At 45.3% G+C, this 24,483-nt stretch overlaps 1 pseudogene; it reads left to right on the top strand.

The window, feature by feature from the left end:
* LOC143388827 (paired box protein Pax-2-like) overlaps window positions 1-24,483 on the top strand; it is a 77,771-nt pseudogene that overhangs the window by 4,189 nt on the left and 49,099 nt on the right.

Below are 24,483 nucleotides of genomic sequence, written 5' to 3'. Positions count from 1 at the left end.
GCTTTCACTCCCCCGGTGCTTATTCTGACCAATATGCACCCCTGGTGTGGCTGTCTCCTAGGAGAGAGCATTCCTTAGTCCTCTGCCTCTGCAGCATTTCTCACATTAGCCAAGTTTCCTCTGGAAGTCTTGACTCAGCCACAGTGGTCCATTTCCCTCCAAGCTGCTGCCTCAGGCAGGAGAGTGGCTCAGTGGCTTCAGAGCCTGCAGCCCCCCTGCCCCTGCTACCACCCTGCTTCTTGCTGACCCTGCCGGCCTTCCCGGCGCAGGTACTATGAGACTGGCAGCATCAAGCCTGGTGTGATCGGTGGTTCCAAGCCCAAGGTGGCAACGCCCAAAGTGGTGGACAAGATTGCTGAATACAAGCGACAGAACCCGACTATGTTCGCCTGGGAGATCCGAGACCGGCTCCTGGCTGAGGGCATCTGCGACAACGACACAGTGCCCAGCGTCTCTTTCATCAACAGGTGAGCAAGCTCCCTGGTCTGCAGATGGGACTCCAGTTCCCAGTTTTTGCCTTCTGGGGTGTCTGCCTGAACCAGGTCTCTGCTGTCTGTCCAGCCTCCACCCTGTCTTCCAGCTCCCAGCTTGAAGTCCTTTGAGTAGGGAGAGGATTCTTGGGAGACAGAGAGATAGACAAACAGACAGGGTTGTCTCCAGTTCAGAGCTGGGTATTCCCTGCCAGGCTTCTCCTGCCTGCGTCCTGGAAATGAATTCAAGTGTTTGTGGTAATTAAGACTCCAAGATTATGCGCCTCGGGATCTAGAGACAATCACAGCCCATAGCAAAGCCTTTAAAATGACCAGTGTCTATTCATTGCCTTCAAACAGACTTCCCTTTCTAAAGGCATGCGCTCTTCCCCAGGGGCAGCCACCAGTCCTGGCTCCCCTGCCCTCTTAGCCAACCCCCACAAAGCTTGCCTCCCAAGAGCCCAGGTTTTGCTAGCAAGCTCTGCACAAATTTCCGGCCTAGAAGTACTGGCATCCAGATCTGCAGAGCAAATGCCAACCACCAGACAGTTATTGGCAGGATTGAGGATCTGGACAAGGAGTAGGATGCCACGCAGGGAGGGAGAAATCAGACCTTGAGACTGAAGCTTTGGAGATGCCCCAACCACCTAGGGTACATATCTCCAGGATGAAGTCTTTGCACTGATGACAGGTTCAAGAGTAGGGATGGCACAAGCCAGAGTAAGCTTAACATGTAAGATAGTTAGAACTCTAATTCCCAAAATCCTTCAGTGTGTTCTCTGGGAGAATACATGGGCATGCTGCATGCATATATATCACAGCCAGTATGTCAGCATGCCTTTCTTGGGTGGCTGCAGAACACACAAGCAGCAGTTGGGCTTAGGAACCCCAGGACAACTTCACCGTTGTGCAACTGTACAACCTGACAGTTATACACAGAGATCCTGCACAAGTCATTCACCAGTCAGAAGTAAGTTTCAGATAGCCTTGGACCTCCATTTTAAGGTTCTCCCCAAAAGAGAAGAGGGCTAAGAATTCCACACCCCATTATTCTTTGCACTCTTTTAAAGGCTCACTATCAAGGCGACTAATAATTCAGATGGTGCCTTTTTCTGAAACTGGCATCACCAATCACAGGGTTTTTATTAAAATATTTTGCAAATGATATGGAATTATTCCAAATCATCCTGAAAACAGCAGGTAGAATTAGCTGGTAGAATGTACCTTGGCTAAAGAAGATTCCCTCTGCCACACTCGTGCTGTAACGTACTACAAGGCAACCCCAGAAATTATCCCAGTGTGTGCCATCTGTATTAAAATGGTTATTCAATTATGAACAGGGTAACATAATACTGATCAGCTAATTATACACCCTCCGAAACCCTCCAGCTCCCTGGGTCTGGCTTAGCCAGGTATTGAAAATATGATGGTTTGACATTCAGATACCTTCCAAAGAAGCTGGAGAAAAAGGCTGGGTGGTTTGGGAGAGGAATAAGTCCTTTCCATTTGAAAGTCAGGAGGAGGCTAAGGAAGCTGAGGGCTGAGGCAAGAGTGCTGGTTAGGGAAAAAAAGGGGACAAAGCATTGTTTTCTGAGCCATCTGAGACTGTCTCAGCTGGCTACTGGCCCTGACAGTGAGTTGGAACTGAGGTCTTAGGAGGAGAGCAGCTGGAGCCAAGAGTGACCCAGTAGAGGACCTGCGTTGCTGAACTAGGTGGTGACATCTGGGTAATATTTCAGAGAAATGCTTGTTGTCAGTGATGGGATTTTCAAGCATTTGGAAGAACCCAAGATGTGTATAATTAAGGTGATTCGTTTCCTTGTGTGGCATGGAGGAGTGGAACAACAAAGTAGTTGTGGTGGCAGCCCTATCTAACACAAAAGATGTTTTTGGAAGCTGGCTTAGGCACAAGTGTGGGATGTTTCATCCTCAAAAGCCATAGAGTGTAGGCAACAGGTGACCTGAGAATCAAGCTCCGGAGACCTTGAGGTACACTCACCAGAACTGGGGGAAAAAGTAGACAAGCGAGCCATCTGTGAGATGCATGGCCTCACATGACATCTCTGACAACCTCAGAAACTACCCAGCAAAGGGCCCTATCACCAGAGGGGCATAGAGGCTTCCTTGGGTGCAGAGAAATAGCTAGATTTTGCTGGAGATGGAGAGGGAATATGAGGAAGGAATGGGGAAGTCACTGGTAGCACGGTGGCAAGCCCTGGGTATAAAATTAGGCTTCATGGCTTCTTTTGTCAACAAGAAGCAGTCAGGTTATTCTTGATTTTGCTTTGGGCAGAATTCTCCCACAGTTCATATTTTGGAAAGAATTCTAGGAGCTGCTAGGATACCCCATCCTTAGCATCCTTCTGGTATGTGCTCTGCTCTTAAGGAGAGGGTTTCTTTTTGAGATGTGCTTCACCCTAACACTTGATAATGACAGGATGTTTCTACTGGTGCTTTTTTTTTAAACTTAGCTCTTTCTCAATTCTGAGAATTCTCAGTCTCTGTAGGAAGAACATAGAGATTTTCCTCTGTGCGGAGACTAGTGCATGGGAAAATGGGGAGTTTTAAGTTCAGAGATTTATTGTTGGAGAGTTGTTCACTTGTGTTAGGTCCTTTCAAACAGTTTTGAGTAAGGGTGGCAGGAGCCAGCATTGGCAAGAAAAGAAGTTCACACATGCTCACCCACCTGAGCCAAATGTTTTTCACCTTCTCCTCCCCAAAACAGATGCTGTCGCCGCCCTTGAAATATGCTGTTATGGCTATAAATTAAATTGCTTTTTGTGTTTAAAAATGGTTTTGGCATTCTCTGATCCTGTCGCGATAAAAGCTTAGTGTCCAATCTCCATTCTCCATCAGCAAATCCTCTTGGAATTGCCTTTTTGGGCCAAAGGAGTGTGCCAGGGAGGCCTCTGTACTCCCAGAGAACACTGTCCAAAACCTCAAGTTGACTGCGTCGCTTAACACATGGAATTTATCCGAATCATTCTTAATATTGGGTTACTGATCGCTGACACAGAATTGCCAGCTCTTCAGCTTGTACGCCACTGCTGTGGAGGGCTGGTGTTTATAACCAGGTGACTTTGGATTGAAACCTGGCATGGGAAATTGCCTGGAGCAGGGAGAAATGGAGGGAGATCCCTGCTACCAAAGGAGGGAAAAGTCACTAAGTTACATGGCTGAGCAAATGACTAGGCGGAGAGGATTTCCCTGATTATGTGCCAGAGTCTTCTGGTTTGGCTGTTGCTCTGGGCAGGGAATACAGCTCCTTTGAAAGAATAACATGAACTCCAGATGAAGTCTAGGGTTACTGGAGATCCTCTGAGGGTGCATTCTTGGAGTGAAATGACAATAAGGGCACCACTTTCTAACTTTTTGAGGCTGTCCTACACTCTTTGGAACCAGTGACTCCTCACCCCTACATTTTTTGGAGTGGACCTTTCCAGAGTCTGCTCCTTACTGCCCACCAACCACTGGTGCTCTCCCTTAGCTTATTTGGTTCAAAATAAGCACGTTCCTTCTAGCTGTGGCAACGCTGGCTGCAACAAGGTGATAGCCCCAGCACACGTGTTAAAAAATCCCAGTCTGTCATTCAGGTGTTTTCTGATCCCTCCTAACACCACTGTGTCATTCTCAGGTCTTTATCAAAGGTCTGGCAGTGGGGGTGACAGTGGTCTACCAGTTGTCCTTTCAAGTAAGCTGGGAGTTAGTCATTCCAGGACCTGAAATGTTGAAGATGACTTCAGGGCTAGGGTCTGTTTCTCTTTCTCTGAAACTCACATTCCAAAACATTGCATGTTTGATTCTGGCTTAGCATGGTGCCATTGCCTGCCATATCTCCATATCCTCATAGCTGTTGGTGGTCAGTGCTGTTGGACTCAGGGCAAAAAGCCAGAGTGGATCAATGAGTTAAAAAAAAAAAAAGTCCACAGAGGAGTGAGAGAAATAAGGACAGAGAACCTGCTTTTGGGGCACTAGGCTTAGCACACTGGGGCCGCAAGTAACAGTTTATTCTCAGCAGTTTCTAAGAAGCCATGCCCACCCCAGAGGGTGTCTCCAGCTGTTAAGGTCTCCTGTCCTTAGAACATGCGAAGCAGGCATGACTATCCATCCTATTCTTTAACTTGAGCTGGAGTTGACTCTTGAAAAGCCCATTTTGTTTCCTCAGTTGTTTTAGCCTGGACTTCTTGGCCAGCAGTTGTATTTGTCTGTCTCCCTATTGACTGGCTTGTGGATGTTCAGGCTACAATATCACCTCTGGTTGAGGGCAATGACTAGTCGCCTTGAGTTCTATGTCAGCTGGCAACTTTTAAGAAGAGGCACACAGGAAGGGTTATTCCTAACAAAAGCTCCAGGTGGGTTTTGGAGGATGATGCAAAAAAGAAAAGAGAGAAGGAGACCCTAAATAAGTAAATAAATAGTGTCCCAACTGTTCCGAGAACTCAATAAAACAATCACATCAAATATGAAGAGGCATAAATCTTGTGTCTGCACAGGTAACCTACTCAATTGCTTTTATTATCGCTCAGGCTGCCTACATTTATTACCGTCCATGACCCCGGCAAAGGAGACTGCATGGAGGGTCTCCAATGCAATCCTACACCCAGAGAGGCAACAATCAGCCCATACAGCCAGGTATTTCGATGGGAACCCGGGAAAGGCCCGTCTGTCTGCATGAAAACCAATCAATAACTCTGTAACCAGAGCCCTTGTCACAGGGAAATGGATAACACAACAGTTCAATAGAAGGGCCACAAGGGGAATTAGCCAAGTGGAGATGGGGCAGGGCAGGAATGGCTCCTACAGAAGGGAAACAGGGGTGACCAGAGAAGAGAAGATTGGGGAGGCAGTGAGGATGAGGCAAGGGAGAGCAGTAGCCTCATATGCCTATTGACATAAGGTGGGGGCTTGTTGTGCAGAGTAGAGTCAGGGATAGAGAAGCAGTATTGGAAGTTGGGGTGGTGGGAACCTGTTTTGGAGGGCAGTTGGGAAATGGGTATTTTTGGGGGGCACACAGGATGGTGTAATTGTAAATGTGACAGGATATGCTCACGGGCTACATGATAGCTTCTAGACAAAGAGTAGCAATCATAGTAACTGGTGCAGAAGATTAATTACACTTCCCCCAAAGCCTGTATTCTGAAAAGGGGGCTTCTTATAAACCCATGTGGGATGGGGGTCCTGCTCCCTAGTCCTCTTAGCAAGGCTAATGAAGGAACACCTTAATCCAGGTGCCCGTTGTACATTCCCAGCTTCCTAGACCTGCATCTCTAGTTGCATCTCTAGCAGTTTTGCCTCTTGGTGCTCAGGTCTGGCATTACTGCTAACTAGGGCTGCAGTTCTTATATTAAGAGGAAAATTAATATACTAGAAAGAAGTCCTTCTTCACTTCCTGTTCCTTAAAAGAATTCTGTAAAGGATACTCACCTGACCTGCCAATTCTCTGACTCCCTACTTGCTTTCTCATACCTTCTGACCAGCCAAGCCAGTGTCCAGAGCTCAGATTCCTGCAAGGGAGACAGCTGCAGGCACAGCTCACTCACTCTGGGTGCATCTGGAGAAGGCAGAATGAGAACTGAGATCTGAGGAATGGGAAACAGTGTCTCCCAACCAATCTCCATAGCACAGGAGACATACCAGGTGGGGAAAAGTGACATCACCTAGGATTATCTATCTACCACTTAACCTCTGGGTTGAGGTGTTTTCTCCTGTTGGTCATGTTTTCTGTTGTGGTACTACCACTGCACAGCTTGAATATATTCATGATGGATTATAGACATAAAGGTCAATGTCTTCTACGTGTGGGTCTTCTGTGTGCCCACCAGTGTCTGCTGTTAGGTGCAGACCTCTGAGGCCAAAAGGAGGAAAGGGAGGAAGGCCCACAGGACATGACCTATAGTCACAGGCAAAGGCCTGGTACCTTGTACTTGGGCCCAATAAGTCAGTGGGCTGTGGGCAAAGTGGTAGCAGTAATAAGGCTGAGCTAAGGATGCCTCATTTCAGAAAACTGGGACCAGATTTTTTTTTAAATTATTTGCATAGTAATACTCTATAGTTTAATTAGCTCCCAATCAGAGGGAATTTGCTGAACTAATGCCATATCACTGTCTGACATACAATTGTGTGACCAGCTGTCCATCATTGCTTCAACACTCCAGCCCCAGATCCATTGGCAATGCTAGTTAGGGACCAACCACATCAGCAACCAAGAAGACACTCTTCCAGTATAACTCTTCCTCCCAAGCTATGGTCCAGTGACTCACAAGCCAGGTCTTCCAACAGGAGGCATGGCACTGGGACATAGTCATGGGCAGAGCTCTCCCTAGGACAGGCCCAGGCCTAGTCTTCAAAGCCTCCCCCAATAATCCGGGTGCCAAGAAATGAAGAAGAGGCTCTGGGTCAGAAATGCATGATTGGACCTGGCTAAGAGGCCAGGCAGGGCATGGTGGCAGAGGCAGCTGCTTTGGGGCCTCCTGAGGAGGGCTGGGCACAGAGAGCTGATGAGCATATGGGAAATAAGAGGAAAATGGCCTTGCCTGGAGGAAAAGCAGCAGGCCCCACGTACCAGGGAATTTTCTGGTAAGAGAGGAAGGTGTGTAGGAGGCAGATGAGAGTGCTCATAGAGCTAGGATCACCTTATAACTTGTCCTCAATCATAAAAATAGCAGGACCCCTCCCTACATTTCTTGAGAGATGACACGATGAGAAGTTTTGTGTTTAAAGAGAGGAGCAGCACTGAGTCACTGGGCAGCATTCTATTCATTTTATTATCAGGATGTCGGGGAAGGAGGTTAGTGCCCACAAGTCCAGACTGTCAAGACTTTTATTTGCCAAAAGTGGTGAAGGGGCAGCTACTTACAACACAAATGTCTTCCAGATTCTGGCAAGGAGGGTACATGGCTCTGGGAGGATCCATGGCTTATGGGAGCCTGACCTGTAGGCATTGATATAGGAAAGCTTGAGGAGGGTGCTGGGGATGGAACCCAGGGCTTTGCATACATTAAGCAAGCTCTCTCCTGCTGAGCTACATCCCAAACCCAGGAAGACTCTTTTGATAACTCTGTGCTAGACATAGGGCTTGATTCATCCTGGCCCTAGATAGGCAGCCTCTGGTCTATGTAACTCAATACACTGACTAGTCTTTCTGCTTTAGGCCAGAGCAGTAACCTCAGTGCAAGTGCTAGAGGATAGGACATTTTCTGAGCCCCTTAGTCCAGAAGGTCATGGGGAAGGGAGTATGGGAAGGAGAGGAGAAGAGACGTGAATGGGAAGGGGACAGGAGGTGAGGATGTGGACTGCAAGAGTGAGGAGGGAGGTGGGAAGCTGAAAGGTGAAAAAGAGCTGTCTGGGAGCTGCTTTGATCTGGCTGGGGTTCCTTAGGACAGGAGCATGTGGCAGGGTCAGAGAATGCATCCACAGAGCTTGAAAAGGAGAATTGGATCCTGCTCATCTGAGCCAGAGTCCTTGATACCCTTCAAGGTCTCTAAGGTGATTGAAGGGAGCAACAGCTCCAGGCAGCTGGTCCAGGCTGATGAGACATTGAGGAGCAGTTCAGAGGTGATAAAAGAGTAGAGGCCAGGGAAGAGAAAGTAGGAAAGTTTCTGAAAAGAGAGTGGAACAAAAGAAGTGACATTGGGGGGATAAACTTGCAGAGCTGGGAGTGGTGTAGTGCCTTCTGTGAGGGACTCACCGGAGCTCTGGAGGTGGATATTGCCCCCTGCCCCCTCGGCACACTGCACAACACCAACAGTATCCATGGGCTGCTGCAGTGCAGGCGCTCCAGCCTGGTCCCTAGCAGGCTGAGAAGGAAGAGTGAGAGAAAGGCCCGGAAGAAGAGGGGGCAGCCTAGCTTCCTGGGGCTTCCACATTAGAGGCCCCTCAACTCAGAGCCTCTGGTAACTTCTCTCTGGACTTTTGCTCTGCCTGCTTTCAGTCCTGCTCCACTCATAGCCATCTCCCTTTGCAGCGATCAGGAACAGAGGAAGCCAGCTGATATGCTGGGCAGCTCCTGGAGGGAGGCAAGACAGGGCAGCAGGCTGAGAAGGGAAAAGTGGAGTTAAGAAATCAGAGAGGAAGGAGAAGAGAGAACTGGGAGAGAACGAAGGGGTAAAAAGGAAGAACAAAGAATCCCCAGAGCTCAAGCAAATAGAAGCAAGTGCTGGGGACAGCGCTCCATAATACTGGTGCTCCCTCTTGACCCTGGAGTCTTGGCTGGGCTCTGCTGCCCTGCCCGTGTCTGGTAGGTGAATGAAGGAAGCTGAAGAGGCCAGGAGCTTTATGGACAGTACTGGCCTGATGGACCATGGAGATGGTCAGGGAGGAGCCCCTCATTTGGCCCCTTATTCTGCCAGCTCTCATTATAATTCTAGAGGGTGAGCTCTGGTGTGTGCCTTAGTGTGTTACCCTGAGAGAAGCTGGTGAACATGTGGTGGGGGCCTCTGTGTAGCTCTGATGTAGAAAATGTATATGGGCTGGTGGCATCTAGCCAAGCTTGGCTTTTGTGCCCATGTCTAAATGGCCTAGCATTCCAGGGAGCTCCTGGAAGGAGTCACTCTGGTCAGCCCAAGTGGTCTACTATTCAGGTTTCCAGTTGATAGGATTATTTGGTTCCCAAACAAGAGTCCTTGCCATCACTTGGAGGGCCTGCTTGTTTGGGTGTTAGCAAATGCAATACAGAGAGCACAGGGTCAAAAGGACAGTAGACATCCTGATGGGTCAATAGGTAAGGGTCAGGGCAGGTCCACATAGGGTCCTGACACTGTTAGTCTGTGGACATGCACATGTCTGGGGATGTCCACTGGTGAGCAGCATGTGTTTTCTTCATTAGAGGTGAGAGTGTCAAGTTGTGTATGACGGCTGGAGTGGTAAGTGTGTATAATATCCTGCTAGGTAAACTGGTAGCAGTTGTATTATTTTATCTGCCGTGTCACCTCAAAGGGAGACAGTGCTTTGGACAAGGGCTGGGATAGTTATCTCCTTCTAACATCAGCAGAGTGAACACCCCCTTTCCACAGTTCCTTCCCTCTCCTTCCTCTCTCTCCTTCTCTACACTCAGGAGCCAATCTCGGTAGATTCTAATTGAAGAGTGAGGAGAACTTGATAAGATAAGGAAGGCCATCCTTCCTCTAGGGACCAACAGAGGTTTCATGTTCCCTCTCCCCTCTGCTTCTCTAAGGGCAGACAGCCTTCCGACTGACTGTGACTGTCCGGCCTCGGGGAGAACCAGAGGGACAGAGGTATACTGAGGTTGAGGCTTGGCTTTCTGACCCCAATCACTGTGGTTTTTGGAAGGAAAGCCTAACAGGATCCTGAATAAGGGTTGGGGGAGGTAGAAGACAAACAGCAGAAGACAGGGAGAGAGAAGTGAGAGCCTGCTTGGAGCGACACTGACCAGCCACACTGTCAGTTTGGGCCACAAAAATAGACTGGGAAGGGGGAAGCATGCACACTCTGAAAGCTTTCACCTAGATTTCAGAACTAAGCACTCAGCTCCCTATAGAGGGGACAACCCCAGTTCAGGGCCAGCTGCTCCTTAGAACAGTGTTGGCCCTCATTCTCAGCCTCCTGCCTCCCACTCAGCAGATGACATCTGCCTCTTCCTCCACTCTCATCACCCGTTAACTTGACTGTTAAGAGACAGCTCGGAAGGTCATGCGGACTCCTTAAGAGATGACCTCCCAGGGCAGGTACAAAAAAAGTTGAGAGAAATTCATTTCATGGCTAGTGGCTGCTTAGAAAAGGCGATTCCAGCAGACGAATGTGATAAATGTTAACTGAGCATTAATCGCATTAAAGAGGGCCCTATAAACTTTTCATTTCTAATTAAATTCGTCCAGTGATGCTGCCCAAGCGAGTACTCTGGCCTTTGTTTATGTGGAAAATTAGAATGCAAATACAATGGGATTTATTTCCAGGAGTGATGGGCTGGCCTCTCTGGCTACTGGTCTCCAGGCCTGTCAGGCCAGGTAACTGCTTCTCTGGAGGTATTGTGCCCCTTGTGACAGATTTTTGTGTGAAGGGAAAGACCAGAATCCAAGGTCAAATAGAGTTAGGAAAGGGGAAAAGGTGTAAAACGAATTAAAGAGAAGGAAAAAGGGCAATAAGTGGCCCAGGATAAAGAGAATCATGGTCCTGTTTTCCCTCCAACTCACACCTGTAGAATAAAATCCCAACACCTTGCTTGTGAATAATGTCATTGCAAGCCTTCTCTGAGATGAAGGAGTGCATGGGGGAATTTGGAGGAAGTGGCCCTATAAGCTATATGTGGATCCCCTCCTAAGAGGACTCAGTGGTCATCTATAGGATGGGCCCACCACCTGGATTTGTCTCTGGAATTTTGGGGCTCCTGTCTACATCATGGTTTTGCTGGGCTCTTCCTGCCAGTGCCAAGTGGCATTGACACGGAGCAGTGGAGCATAGAGGCACAAACTGAAGAGGACATTGTGCATGCACACTCGCACGCACTCAGCCTTCTTACACGTAGGGAGAGCCAGTTGCTCATGAGAATAAACAAATGTCCCTTGAAAGGAGTCTTTTAGTGCCATAACCCCTTTGATAAAAGCAGTAACCCTAAATGTTATTGAATAGAACAATCTAAAGTTCCTATTTGCAAAAACATAAATTAAGTCCAGGGGAGAAAAAACCCGAGTAAGAAAAATCATTTGGCTGTATCAGAGATACCGAAAGATAGCTCTGCTGCTCTATGATTAGGGAAGTTGTAAACAGCATTAAAACACAGAGGAGAAGGAAATGGAGGTAGGAGAAGTGATAAAAGGCAGAACACTAAATCACAAATAGAGGTACATATACAAAGTCACAAACCAGATTTACGCCAAGCTTTGCAAAATCTACAGCCTGGACTGCCAATGCGTAGAGACACCGAGTACACAGACACACAGGCATTTGGAGAAGAGGCAGTGTGGAGAGGGTGGATTGGTTGCACCGTGGGCAGGCTGCTTGCTGTGCTGGATTCTGGGATTGATCCATCAGCTTTGCTGTGCAGGGATCTGATTGATATGGTTCTTTAGACAGCCAAGGATACAGCTGTATGAGGTTTTTAAAGGTCTTTAAGCACATGAGTCTCTTGTGAGCTAGATCCATGTTCTAATGGATCTCCAAGGTAGCAACCCATTCCCACAATGCCATTTGCCTGACTGATTTTTCGAATAGCTGCTACCCCTGTCCTCTTTAGTCTGTTTTATTCTGGGTTATTCTTTTCCTCTTTAGTGTTCACTTACGTGTCTTGGAAATGCATGAGCACTTGCTGACAAACAGGTTAATGACTGTGGCAACTCTCAAACATCTGGATGAAAACCAAAAACTTTAGTCAATCATCTATAAAGGTTGTCCATATGATGCCAAAGATCTGGTATATTAGAAATATTCACCTAATTGATTGGATTTCCCAGTTTTTATGCAGGCACAGAAACAACACATTGGGAAACACCTGTTTTCAGAGAAAAATGTTCTAGGAAACTAAGTGTTGTGGTTAGTTTTTCTCCCCCCAGTTCTGGGCATGGAATCCTAGGACTCAAGCATGCTACCCAAGAGCTCTACCACTGAGTTACACCCCAGCCTGATTTTATTTTATTTTGAGATTCAGTCTAAGTTTCTGAGGCTGGCCTCAAACTTGCTATCCTTCTGCCTAAGCCTCCTGAATAGCTGGGATTACAGATATGCCCCCAATGTGCCCAGCTAGAAAGTATCTTTGCTGCATTTGGGTCTGATTTCTGGTTTGAAAGTAGGCTGGCATTTACTGGGTAGTGGAAGAAGTTAGTGGGGGCAGCTGAGAGGAACTTTGCTTCCCCAAATATTTTGGTCAGGAAGATCACTTTGTACACATAAGCTGAAGCTTATTTGTCATTCATCAGGGGGTCCACTTTGCCATCTTAAGGAGACAATCAGGTTTTTAATAGATTTGATTTTTTATTGATTTATTCTTTCATTTATACATTCAGAAAACCTTTGCTAAGCACCTACTATATGCTAGGCAATTCACATACAGTTGTGTGGCATAAAGTAAGAAAGGAAGCTCTGGGGAAAACTTTGAATCTAACTTCATTACTCCATGGCTACATGGTTTTGAGCAATTTCATTTCCTCTCTAGACCTCAGCTTTCTCATTCATATATCATGGGTATAATCATGTAGGTCTCTCATAGGTTGTCATGAGGGTTAAATAAACTAATCTACATAAACCTGCTTAGACTTGCACTTGGCCGATATTAAGGGCTTGACAAATGTTATTCTTACTGTAGTAGTAATTGTTAAGTGTGTGTTTCTTTCCTTTTATTATAAGTTTTTTCTTTTCTTGGTACCAGGGATTGAACCCATGAGCACTTAACCACTGAGTCACATCCCCAGCCCATTTTATGTTTGTATTTTGAGACAGGGTCTTCTTTCTAAGTTTCTTAGGAACTTGCTAAGTTGCTGAGGCTAACCTTGAACTTATGATCCTCCCAAGTCAGCCTCCCAAGTTGCTAGGATTACAGGCATGTGCTGCCTCACCCAGCTAGTGTGTATTTCTTGTTATGTGTCTATATCAGTGTGTGTGCATTCTGGTTTGTATTTGCATAAACACTGAAATCTTTTTAAAAAGAAAACTTGAAGAACCACAAGGATATTCTATGAATAGTGTTGTGTATCATAAAGGCCAGTGAGAATTATGGTATCCTGTGAGCCCAGTAGATTTAAGAAGCAGATCTGTTCTGTGTGCTTTTTAATGGCAGGAAGTGGGGGGGGTCTCTGCAATTCAGTTCTCTGACCATTGAACAGAATTGGGCAGGTAATTGTCCCCTTTGTTCACTTTGTGAGCTCAACCTGTGTGTGTGTGTATGTGTGTGTGTGTGTGTGTGTGAGTGTGTACTGTGTACAAGTGCACACTCCTCCTCTGGATGAACCTGCTGTGGCTTGAGGAGTTGAAGGTTGGCATTTTCCCAACTGCATGGCATTTTCATGGGTTGTGGTGTTTTGCATTTTGTAGGGTGTTTTTTTTTCTTTTAAAGATAAAATGAAATGATAGTAGGAAAAAAATCCTCTTGTGATGGGTTTGAACGGTTTCTATGATTCTTAAATGTCACAGACAGGAGAGGAGAGGGAGGTAAACAGGAAGAGTAGGGGATTAGAGGGCCGAAATGGAGATAAGAGAAAGGATGAAAAGGGAGAGGAAGCAGCAAACAAATATTTGATGAATTCAAGCTAAATCTGTCAACGAGGGTCTTGCATATCTGGATATTCCCAGGGAGCGTGGGAATCTGATAATCATTGTAGTTATTTTCATTGCTAAGGAGTAAATAATTTTAAGAAAAAAAGTCAAGAGCCAGGTGCACCTATAATCACCTCAACTCAGGAAGCTGAGGCAAGAGGATTGCAAGTTCAAGGCCTGCCTCGCAACTTAGTGAGAACCACAGCAACTTAGCAAGACCGTCTCAAAATAAAAAAAAACAAGAAGAGCTTCAATGTAGCTCAATGGTAAAGTGTGCCTGGGTTCAATCCTCAGTACCACCACCACCAAAAAAAAAAGAGTTCAAGAAACAAAATTTAATTTGGACTTAATCTATTTGCTATGCCTATTTACTCTGTGTCTGGCAAGAATAAAGATCAAAACAAAGGTTTCCCAAATACACAATGATGTTTCTTCCAGCTCCATGGGAAATTCTATAGAATGAGTCTGAGTTCTAGTTTCATTCTTGCCTGAAATTCTCCTTGCCCCTTTGGCTTAGTTAACCAAGTTCAACTTGGGGAACTTCCAAGGATCCTAACAGCTCTAATGGTCATTTGTCTGATGTCTTAATGGTTACTTTATTACCCTTTTATTTGTTGTCAAATTTAATACCTACATTCTACTATCTCTCATTTATACCCATTAACTGGTGAAAGTTCAGATTTTTTTAATTAGAAAAAATTTTAAATGAGCTGAATTGGAATTGTGAGAGCTGAATTATCCTCAAAGTATATTTTTTATACGTGTAAAATCTGCATGAGGGCTGTCATCTTCCTTTCAGCCTATTCATCACCAAAGGGCTGGCTGCCACCTCAAGACGGAGATGGGCAATGGTGGCCTCCACCAACCCCTAGCCCCTGCATTGCCCAAATAGACCAGAAACCAGAAAGGAGCTGCTTCCTTTTCCCATGCTACCTGACTGCTTTTTTATTGAACTTCTCTGCTTAAAACACACACACACACACACACACACACACACACACACACACACACATTCTCTCTCTTTCTTCTTGATTTGCCTTAGGATCTTATGTACATCAACACACTTGTAAACCTCTTTGTATATGTGCATTGGCTAATCTTAGGGCTGATTTACTCAATTTACTCAAGCCCTAATATTGACCCTCCTCCTCCTCCTCACAGTCATAGCTAACCAGTGATTACTGCAGTAGGAACTGTTCTAACCATGTTGCTTGTATTAATTGATTTAAGCCTCATGAACAACCCCACAGGGCTTTGTGGGATTGTTTACAGATGATGTAACTGGAGAACAGAGAAGTTAATAACTTGCTGGAGGTCACCAGTTGCATTGCAGAACTAGGACTTGAACCCATGAAGTACTCATTTGTCTGCCATGTCACACTTCATATGCACTCAGAATAAATGGAAGTGCAGGCATGGGTAATTTCTTGGAAAGCTCTGTATATTTTGTATAATTTTGCAGTCTTTTTTTAATTTTTAGAAGTAGTTGGACACAATACCTTTATTTCATTTATTTATTTTTATGTGAGACTGAGGTTCAAACCAGGGCCTTGCACGTGCTAGATGAGTGCTCTACCGCTGAGCCACAACCCCAGTCCATATTTTTGTAGTCTTAAGTCCCATTTGTACTTTTACTTACAAGCTCAGAACAAGGACCCTGTGCCCTATTAGAAGGTCACACCTACTATATGTACCTGTAACCTCCCTTTGTGTGCAAGCTGCTGCTAAGCCACATCATCTGGGGATACTAGGAAGGAAGAAGATGCTGCTGGCCATGGCCACAGAATGGAGAGGAATGGAGTTCTTGGAACTAGAATTCATTTTATCCTCATTAGGTCTGAAGAGTTGACTCCCATCCATTCTCCTCTAGCCCCCGCTGGGACTTAGACTTTGAACAGGCATAGGGGTTCACCTAAGGGCTTCGCTCTCCAATTTAGGCAGACATAGGGAGGGTGGCATCAGGACCTCAGCCTGTGGTAAAGTCAGACCTGTTCAGTGGAGCAGAAGCAGTTTGTTTCAAGAAGAACAGAACTTTATATTTGATCATCAAGAAGAGATTTGTGGCTGGGTGTGGTGGTGTTCACCTGTAATCCCAGAGGCTCAGGAGGCTGAGGCAGGAGGATCGTGAGTTCAAAGCTTCAGCAAAAGTAAGGTGATAAGCAACTCAATGAGACTCTCTCTCTAAATAAAATACAAAATAGGGCTGGGTATTTGGCTCAGTAGTTGAGTGCCTCTGAGTTCAATCCCCAGTACCCTCCCCCAAAAAGAGATTTTTTTTTTCATTTCTAGAATCTTCCCTTTGGAAAGGAGCAGCACAAATGACCAGGCCTGAGTAGGCTAAAAAAGCCAAAGGATGGGCCCTTTCACCCACAACCACACCAAGAAGGCAATTAGAGCAATTACCTAATCATGTACCACCACCCAGCTCCAATATCATTACTCAACCCACATCACCAAGGAGACACCCATTAACCTAATCTCTGAGACATACTTTATGAATAAAAAGATGCCGATATGATCAATGAACACAATAATTCAAAACAGAAACACAGACACTGCCACCAAACAATACTCGAATTCCTTCGACTCAGTGTTACACAAAGTACAGTCACCTTGATACAACACCACGTAATGAACCTTCCACCACCTGCCAGAATGCGTCAACACATTTCAATACACAGTAACACACAGCACATTTCAAACTCTCAGTCCCACCCCACAGGCACTCTGTACACAAAAGCTAGAGTCAGGTGGCCACCAGAGCAATGGTAAACATTGGTCAGACATACACAGAGGAGAGCCAGCATTGCAACACCCAGCCCCTCTGCACACCCTGCAGAAAATGGTCACAGTTGCAGTCTTCTGAAGCTCGGGAGCAGCCTGCTAGAGAGCAGCAGCACCATCCTGTCTCTCCAGCAGGTGGATGTGTCTAGACCATCACCTCCAGTAAGGCCTCCGGGCTCTCATTGCTAGTAAGAGAGTGAACTGTCCCCTGAGCCTCCTTCCTGAGACAGGACAAATCAGCTCTATCCTGGTTGGGGTTTAATAAGACTTGGCTTTTACTGAAAATGACAGAGCTCCAGGGATGGAGGGAAAGGTGGGGGTGGGGGTGGCTCGCCAAGCTGGGTGCAGGAATTCCCCTCTGACTCCTGCCTTCTGTGGCCATTCCAGAGCTGAAGCCCTCTTGCTGGGTGTTCACTGAGTATCGATTCAGTCTGCAAGCAATTTTAATATTTCTTCAGGGACTTTCCAGCAACAGCACAAGTCATTAATTCACCCTCCCAAATTGCTTATTCAATAGCAGGAACATGGCTCCTGAATAAAGTCCCAGAATTTAAGTGACTTGCACGAGTCAGGAGGTCAAACAACTGTTATGGAGCGAAGTTAAAAATCCAAATAAAATATTGACACTTTTTTGGGTGGGGGAGGGTTGAAGCCAAGGTATTTAAAATAGGTTTTTGTTGCAGTGCCCCCAGGATAAAGAATGGAAGGAGACTGAAGACAAGTTGGAGTTTATAAAATCAATGGCATTTATTGCACATCTACTTGGCATTTAATAATTCTCTCATTTCCACATCCCCCACCCCACCCCATCCTGGCCATAGACATAGAGATACACAGGTATACAAATACACATTTATGCACGTCAATACCGATGCACAGACCAGTATAAAAACACAGTTGTGATGTGAGAATCTCAGATGCCCTGAGAAGAGAGCAGTGATGGGCGTGGAGTCTCACCATGGCTAACATATTTAACAGAAATAGACACAACTTGGCAGATATTCATGAAGTAGATTTTGATAAAGATATCTACTGTTATAAATCTTGGATCAATGCATTAGAGCCAACAGGAATATAAAGATACACTAATCATAGAAATAGTTTCTAAAAGCACAGAAACCAAGAAACACATCTATATGTGGTATTATGCAATCATATTAATGATTCATAAATTATGATTCATTTGTGACAAATGTGATTCTTATTGAATGAACTATGGCACACATAAAGAGCAAGCATGTTTAGAATCATAGCCAAATGCATCCGATGCTAATTGTCTACAGATACATTTGCTTAGTTGTGCAGATCATGCATGTGGAAAGACTTAAAAAAATGTGTTTGTGCTCAAATAATTAATAAACACAAAAATTATTAACATGGAAATTTCCCAGAGGTCCTATCATTCAGCCTTCAGATACTAGAGACACAGACCTGAATCTAAAGTCTGGCTACCGTGCCATTAAGCATGTGACCTTGGGCAAGTTGCTTAGCCTCTCTGTTGTTGTAAAATAGAGAGCAGACCTATTTAAGAGAGTTGTGGTTAAACTGGGCATGGTGGTGCACACCTATAATCCCAGTAACTTCAGAGGCTGAGGCAGGAGGATTGCAAGTTCAAAGCTAGCCTTAGTGAGGCCCTAAGCAACTTAGAAAGACTCTATCTCAAAATTAAAAATAATAATAATAATAATAATAATAATAATAATAATAATAATAATAAAAAGATCTGGGGATATGGATCAGTGGTTAAGTGCCCCTGGTTTCAATCCCTGACACCAAAAAGAGAAGAAGAAAGTTGTATTACTTAAGATTTGAATGAGAAAATACACTGATAGCAATACCTATCAGATAGTGAATATGAATAAAGAATAGTTATTATTTTACCGTTATTATATGCACCTCTTCAGTGAGGCCTACTTTCTCATGAATTCTAGCATCTGTTCCTGATATGGCTGATTTATTCTACCTAGTGGTTAGTAGCACGAGTGCGGGAGAGATACACCTAGGTTTAAATTCTAGTTCTGGGCTGGGGATGTAAATCTGTAGTTGAGCACTTGCCTAGCATGCACAAAACCCTGAGTTTGATCCCCAACACAAATCTGGTTCTGTTATTTAACAGCTGTGTAGTGTTATGCAAATTACCTAACCTCTCTGAGCCTTAGTTTCCATGTCTATAGAACAGAGATAATAATCTCCATAGGTAATTGTGAAAATTAGTATCATTGTGTTTTGTACAGTGTTTAGCACAGTGCCTGGTACATGGTGAGATTATGTTAACTCACTATATCCCTTTAGATTCTATTATTGTTGTTATTGATATTAATAGCATCCATTTGTTATTCAACAAATAATTATTAAGTATTATGTTCAGTTGGGGCCTTGGTGCTAGGTGGGGACATCTGCCCTTGTAGAGCTCAGAGTCCAAGGGAGGACTTAATGTGAGCTGAGTAGGCAGGGCATCAGGACTCAGTTCTGTGTGGAGCCCAAGGGGAAGAGGGAAATAGGGAGAAATAGATGGGAAATCTCAGGGGAAGCCAGATTGGGGAATGTTTTGAAGACTAGATTGAGGAATTCTGAATTTATCCTGTAGGTAATAAGAAACAATTGTGGGATTTAGCCACATCACTTTCTTTCAGAGGGAGTCAGAGAGGGGCTGATGGATTGCTTTTGAGTACCTGAGTAACAAGATGAGAGGTGAAAAGGGTTAGAGGCAGGGAGACCAGGCAGTCACTAGTGGGTCTATACCTACTGCTGCCAAGGTAAACACCCCTCCAGGTTTCCTTCTGCTTGCACATGGAGGTGGACTGGCTTGTGGAGAAGGATGGAGAGGAACAGAATGGGTGCCCATGCCCAGCAGCAGCCCCCACTCTCCATTATACTGTGGAGTCCTCAAGCCTCCTGAATCTTCCAAGCAGGACCATGGAGTGGACAGCCGGTAGACCCCAGCTCCAGCTAGAAGCCTTGACAGATGAGGGCAGGGCCTGTGGCCAGAGGAGCTAGTCTGGTCACGCTCTGGGCTTGGCATGCACCGCAGACTGGTTTCCAAATGGTTAGTTAAACACATTGCCCCTTAATTTTTAAACCTATGCATATCTTGAAGTTAAATCAATCCATATGCTTACCATTCATCATATAAACCATCACTATTGCCCCCTTGGGCCAGGCCCATGGCCCATCTAGCCCGGTAAATTGTCTCTGGCCTGGGCTCCAAGGGACATGTGGTAGAAGGATTATTGCCCTTAGTGCCAGTCTGAGAAGGCTAAGTTGATGCATAGAATATGCCTGGTATCAAGGAAACCACTGGGAATATATCAACCTGAAATGTACAAAAACTATTTTGAAATGATTTTTACTTTTGACCAATAGCTTAGTTTCTACAGAGGGCCTGGTAGTTTCTTGAATTTGGATGACAGCATCAGTCAGAGTCAGGTTTAACAAATGGTAAGAAATGTATATGGATAGGAGTATGGAACTTTCTTCACTCACTAAGATTTCCTCCTAACTCTCTCAAGGACCCCATGTAGAACCAGTAGGGTGGTTCCCTCACCCCCTGGATTAAGCTTGTCTCAAATATTAGAGTACATAAATTTGAATTCAGGCTGGGTGGGGTGGCCTGTAATCCCAGTTGCTCCAGAGACTGAGGCATGAGGATTGGGAGTTCAAAGCTAGCCTCAGCAATTTAACAAGGCCCTAAGCAACTTAGTGACATCGTGTCTCAAAATAAGATTTTAAAAAAAAATGGCCGGGTGCAATGGCACACGCCTGTAATCCCAGCAGCTCCAGAGGCTGAGACAGGAGGATGATGAGTTCAAAGCCAGCCTCAGCAATGGTGAGGTGCTAAGCAATTCAGTGAGACTCTGTCTCTAAATGAAATATATAGGGCTGGGGATGTGGCTCAGTGGTCAGGTGCCCCTGGGTTCAATCCCTGGTTTAAAAAATAAAAATGATTAAAAAAAAAAAAAAGAAACTTGAATTCAGGATGTCAGAGGAGGGATCAGAGGTTTGTGTTTTAGTAAGTGTGCTAGGAGATTCTAATGCAGGTAGTTCAAGTTAATACTTTGAGGACACCCTTCTGCAAGCTTTTTGGTAGAGTTCTCATTTCTTGGAGTTTAATTTTGACTTCTGAGAGCTGATGAAAGTGGCAGAAGGTCTTGACACATTTGGGAGAAATCTTAGCAACCTGTGTATCCCAGCTGAGTCCTGCTACTGCCAGAAAATAAGGAGCCCAAAAGAAACTAAATTTCAGTTTTCAGTTTCTGGGATATGAAAAAAGGAATGTTCTCATTCCTTAGAGTTCTCTGAGCAGGGACCATTTTCAGGAGAGGTGAAAACTTTCTGGGTGATCTATGATATCTCCCTTGAGATTCTGCTATGAGAAGTCTCCAGCTGTTTGTGTTATTGACTTGCCTCAGGACCAGGCCTGAGATCCACGCCTGATACAGGCAGCTCTCAAAGACTCCAGTCCTAGCTATTATCAGCATTAGTCAGGCAAAATATCCTTTGCTGAAGTAAATGTAGTTGAGTTCTCTAGAACGATCCCGCTTATAATGCATACTCAGGCAACTTGAAGTCACTGATGGAAGCCTCACCAACAGCTTGTCTGGCTCAGTGGATAGTGGGGCCATCTAGCCTAAAACATTCTCTACCTTGGAGTTCCTCTGATTTACCAAATCAGGGAAAATTTTTCCCATACTAGGGTTTAAGTATTTTTTGCAGACTCTAAACCCCTGGACAATTTATGCTGATTCATACATGTATATAACACATGTATGTAGATAGCTGACATTTTTCTTCTAAGGCTCTTTGAACAAAATCCAATGATATGACCAGGCTTGAGACCAACCTACTGTTTCTCTAGAAAATATTTCCAAAGTTGGGACAGCAGACTGTTCTAAGTACCTGGACAAGATTTCATAGAGACATGTGGCAGATCCCATGTACACATATTTTCAGCGCTGGTTCCATTTTCTACTGAGGAATACTGAGGTTTAGAGGTGTCCCTTGCCTTCATTTCTTAGAACATGGGATTAGAAATAGAATCCAGGAGTTTGGATTCTGGGCTTTGGGATTCTTTTTCTGGAAGCAGTATAATTTAGTGGTGAAGATGTTAGGGTCCCTAAATTCAAATCCAAGATTTGCCACTTGTAAAATGAATGCCCTCAGGCAAGTTATAATATGCTGCATCTGAAAAATGGGTTGTTGTGAGGATTCAGAGACCCACTTGTTGGAAGCACTGAGAGCATTGCCTAGCACACAGTAAACATGCAGTAGACTGGTTTTATTACTGAAGTCCTGCTGAGGAAGCATCACTCCTAGAAATCTTGACCAACATAGTCCTGGAAATGCTGCCACCTCACTCCTGCCAAGGTGAGCTATCTGAGGTTGCCTCAATGCTAATAGGACGTCTTCCTGTCTCCACCTCAGGGGAAGTTTTTGCACACCATTTATTATCATATAATATAATGCAATATAATATCATACATAACATAACATAATATCATGGGTAGGTTAACTTGAAAACCCTGAGGCAGACTGTGGATGGATGGATAGATGAATAGATACATTTGTACTAAGTATACATACATTATATCATTCTATTGATTTGTAAAAAGTTCCCGGTCTGCCTGGCTGTAATGAGATTTTTGAACTTTGCGTGGCGATCAATGAGAGGAATATTATTGGCCTGGAGAATTGATATACCTGCTCTCAGTGGCTTGTTCTGCTCCCAGGCTGCCCCAGCCCCCCAGGTGTGTGATTCCAGCAGACACTTAACCTTTTTTTACAGTGTCATCAGGCAAAAAGGAATCTAATAGTGACACAGGACTTGTGCTCAGCACTCTGACACTATTGCTTTCCTGTCACAAATAATTTATAGCCTTCTATTTCCATCCCTGAGCCTGCACCCCAGCCCTGCCTCCTGCTTTTCCCCAGCTCCCAGGAATCAATAAACTCACATAGCCATAGTGGGACTTCAGGGTGCAAGGACTGGACAGATGGACAAAGAGAGGGAAAGTGAGAATGTGGCAGAGAAAGAGAGGGAAAGAGAGAGAAAGAAGGAAATAGGAAGCAATGAGAGGAAGAGGAAGAGGGGGTAGAAGTAAAAGAGCATTGGGGGGGGGTCTCCATATGCTTTCCTGGAGATGGAGGAGAGTGTCTCTCCTCATTCAGGAGTCTAACAGACTGTTGCTGAAGACCCATTCTGACTCACATAGCCCATGCAAATTGTTTTGATCTCCAAGTAGTGGGAGGTGGAGGCCCCTGGGAACCAAATAGAGAGTGACCTCACCACCTGCACCTGCCTCACCATCCTTTCCTCTAGAGCTCTGCCTCAAACCCCTATCATCTCTTTGGTCCTCTGTGGATCCCTCCTCGTATCCCCAAATGGGGCTTTATCTGGCCCCTACCCTGTCTGAAAGTCTTTCAGTGCAACATCTTTTGGGGTCAACCTGTGGTCTCAGCTGCTGCTGTTTCCTGTCTTCACAGTACTCTTTCCCAGTTCTTGTAGCTTGCAGCATTGACCAAACTGGAATATGTTGCATGGGAAGGTCTCCTGCCTGCAGCTGGATCAGCCCCTAAATTGAAAGCAGCCAGGCCTAGGGGTCACCTATAGAAATAATAATACTATTGGGCACTATTGTCATGGCTATCATATATGGGGTCAGCCATCATATTAATCACTTTTCGTAGATTATTCTTATTGTAGTTCCAGAAAGTGCCTAGTAGTATTATCTTATATTACTGATAAGTGAATAAAAAACAACTGAATTTTCCAGGCAATAAGTAATAGAGCTAGTATTCCACTTTAGGTAAACTAAGCTCATTGTGCAAATTCCCTTGCTCTACTTCCATCCTTGTGAGTGTGGGAGACTCTGAGTGCTCAGAAGCCCTGCACTAGGCACAAGTGAAAACCCTGGGAAAAGCAAGCCCTCATTTGAAATGGAAAGGAAAGAGCTTCCTATGGAGGAAAGCCTACTAGAAAAGGAAGTGGGGGACCATACCCTGTCTCTCCATGAAAATGGGAAATGACACCTCCTAGCTGTGCCTTCCAGGGTCCTGTCCACATCCTCCAAGGATTCATATCCTGGGACTTGACCTTTCTGGATAAACCTTCCTGGGGCCATTGAGGAGATTGGCATGTCTTGATGACTTGTGGAGCCAAGGATGGAAAAGAATTGGAGGAAGAGGAGGAGGCATGGGGAGGAGAAATGTCAGGCAGCCACCCTGCTTTACCTCTTGTTTTCAGCCCTAGTGCCATTCCTATGAGTTACTGGGTTGTATACAGGATACAGGAGTGCACTGGATGACCTTCAGATTTCCACTATTCTAATTCTTAAATTCCCTGTGATTAGCTCTGGGGACTGGCAAGGGCCTACTGCTTGGGGTCATAGATAGACACCAAGAACATTAGTAACTCGCAGCAGGCACCCTGCCTAAGTCCTCTCCCCTGCACCAAGCCGCTGTCAGGGAGTAGTGATTTTCCATCACTTGCTGCCTCAGCTAAATCTGCACCAGTGCCCCAGGGGTCAGAGGCTCTGGGTAACAAAGACAGAAACTCCACAAGCCCATCCAGTTATCTGTCTCACCCAGCCCCAGCCCTGGGACTCCCTTAGTCCAGAGCCTATCAGTTCTCAAGTAGAGCCACTCACAGGATCCGGGAGGCTCTAGACACTTGTGCTGTAATGAATCTGCGGCAGCTTCTCTGAGCTGCTCAGCATCCTTCTAGACTTTTCTTGTTAGATCAGCCTATGCTGCCCTCACCTACTTTCTGATCTTTCCTATTGTGGTTAGGCTCCAAACCTTCTCCTAACTCTCAGCTTTGATGAGAAATAAAAGCCACCGAAGTTCATTTTTGAAGCTTTTGAGCCCACCTGGAAGAATGCTTTTTCTTGCTTACTCCTCCCTGTGCCCTTCACTCCATCTCTTCCTTGTTCTGCCTTGCCCTCTGTCATGCACAGTCTCTCTGGCAACTTCGGTCTCTCCCTCTTCACTTGTTCTTCTTCCTCAGCCCACAAACTTATTCAGGTATTTCCTA

This window comes from Callospermophilus lateralis, unplaced genomic scaffold, assembly GCF_048772815.1.
Source record: "Callospermophilus lateralis isolate mCalLat2 unplaced genomic scaffold, mCalLat2.hap1 Scaffold_45, whole genome shotgun sequence".
Classification (NCBI taxonomy): Eukaryota; Metazoa; Chordata; class Mammalia; order Rodentia; family Sciuridae; genus Callospermophilus; species Callospermophilus lateralis.
Note: the sequence above shows the minus strand (reverse complement) of the source record. Positions and strands in the feature narration are given on the sequence as shown.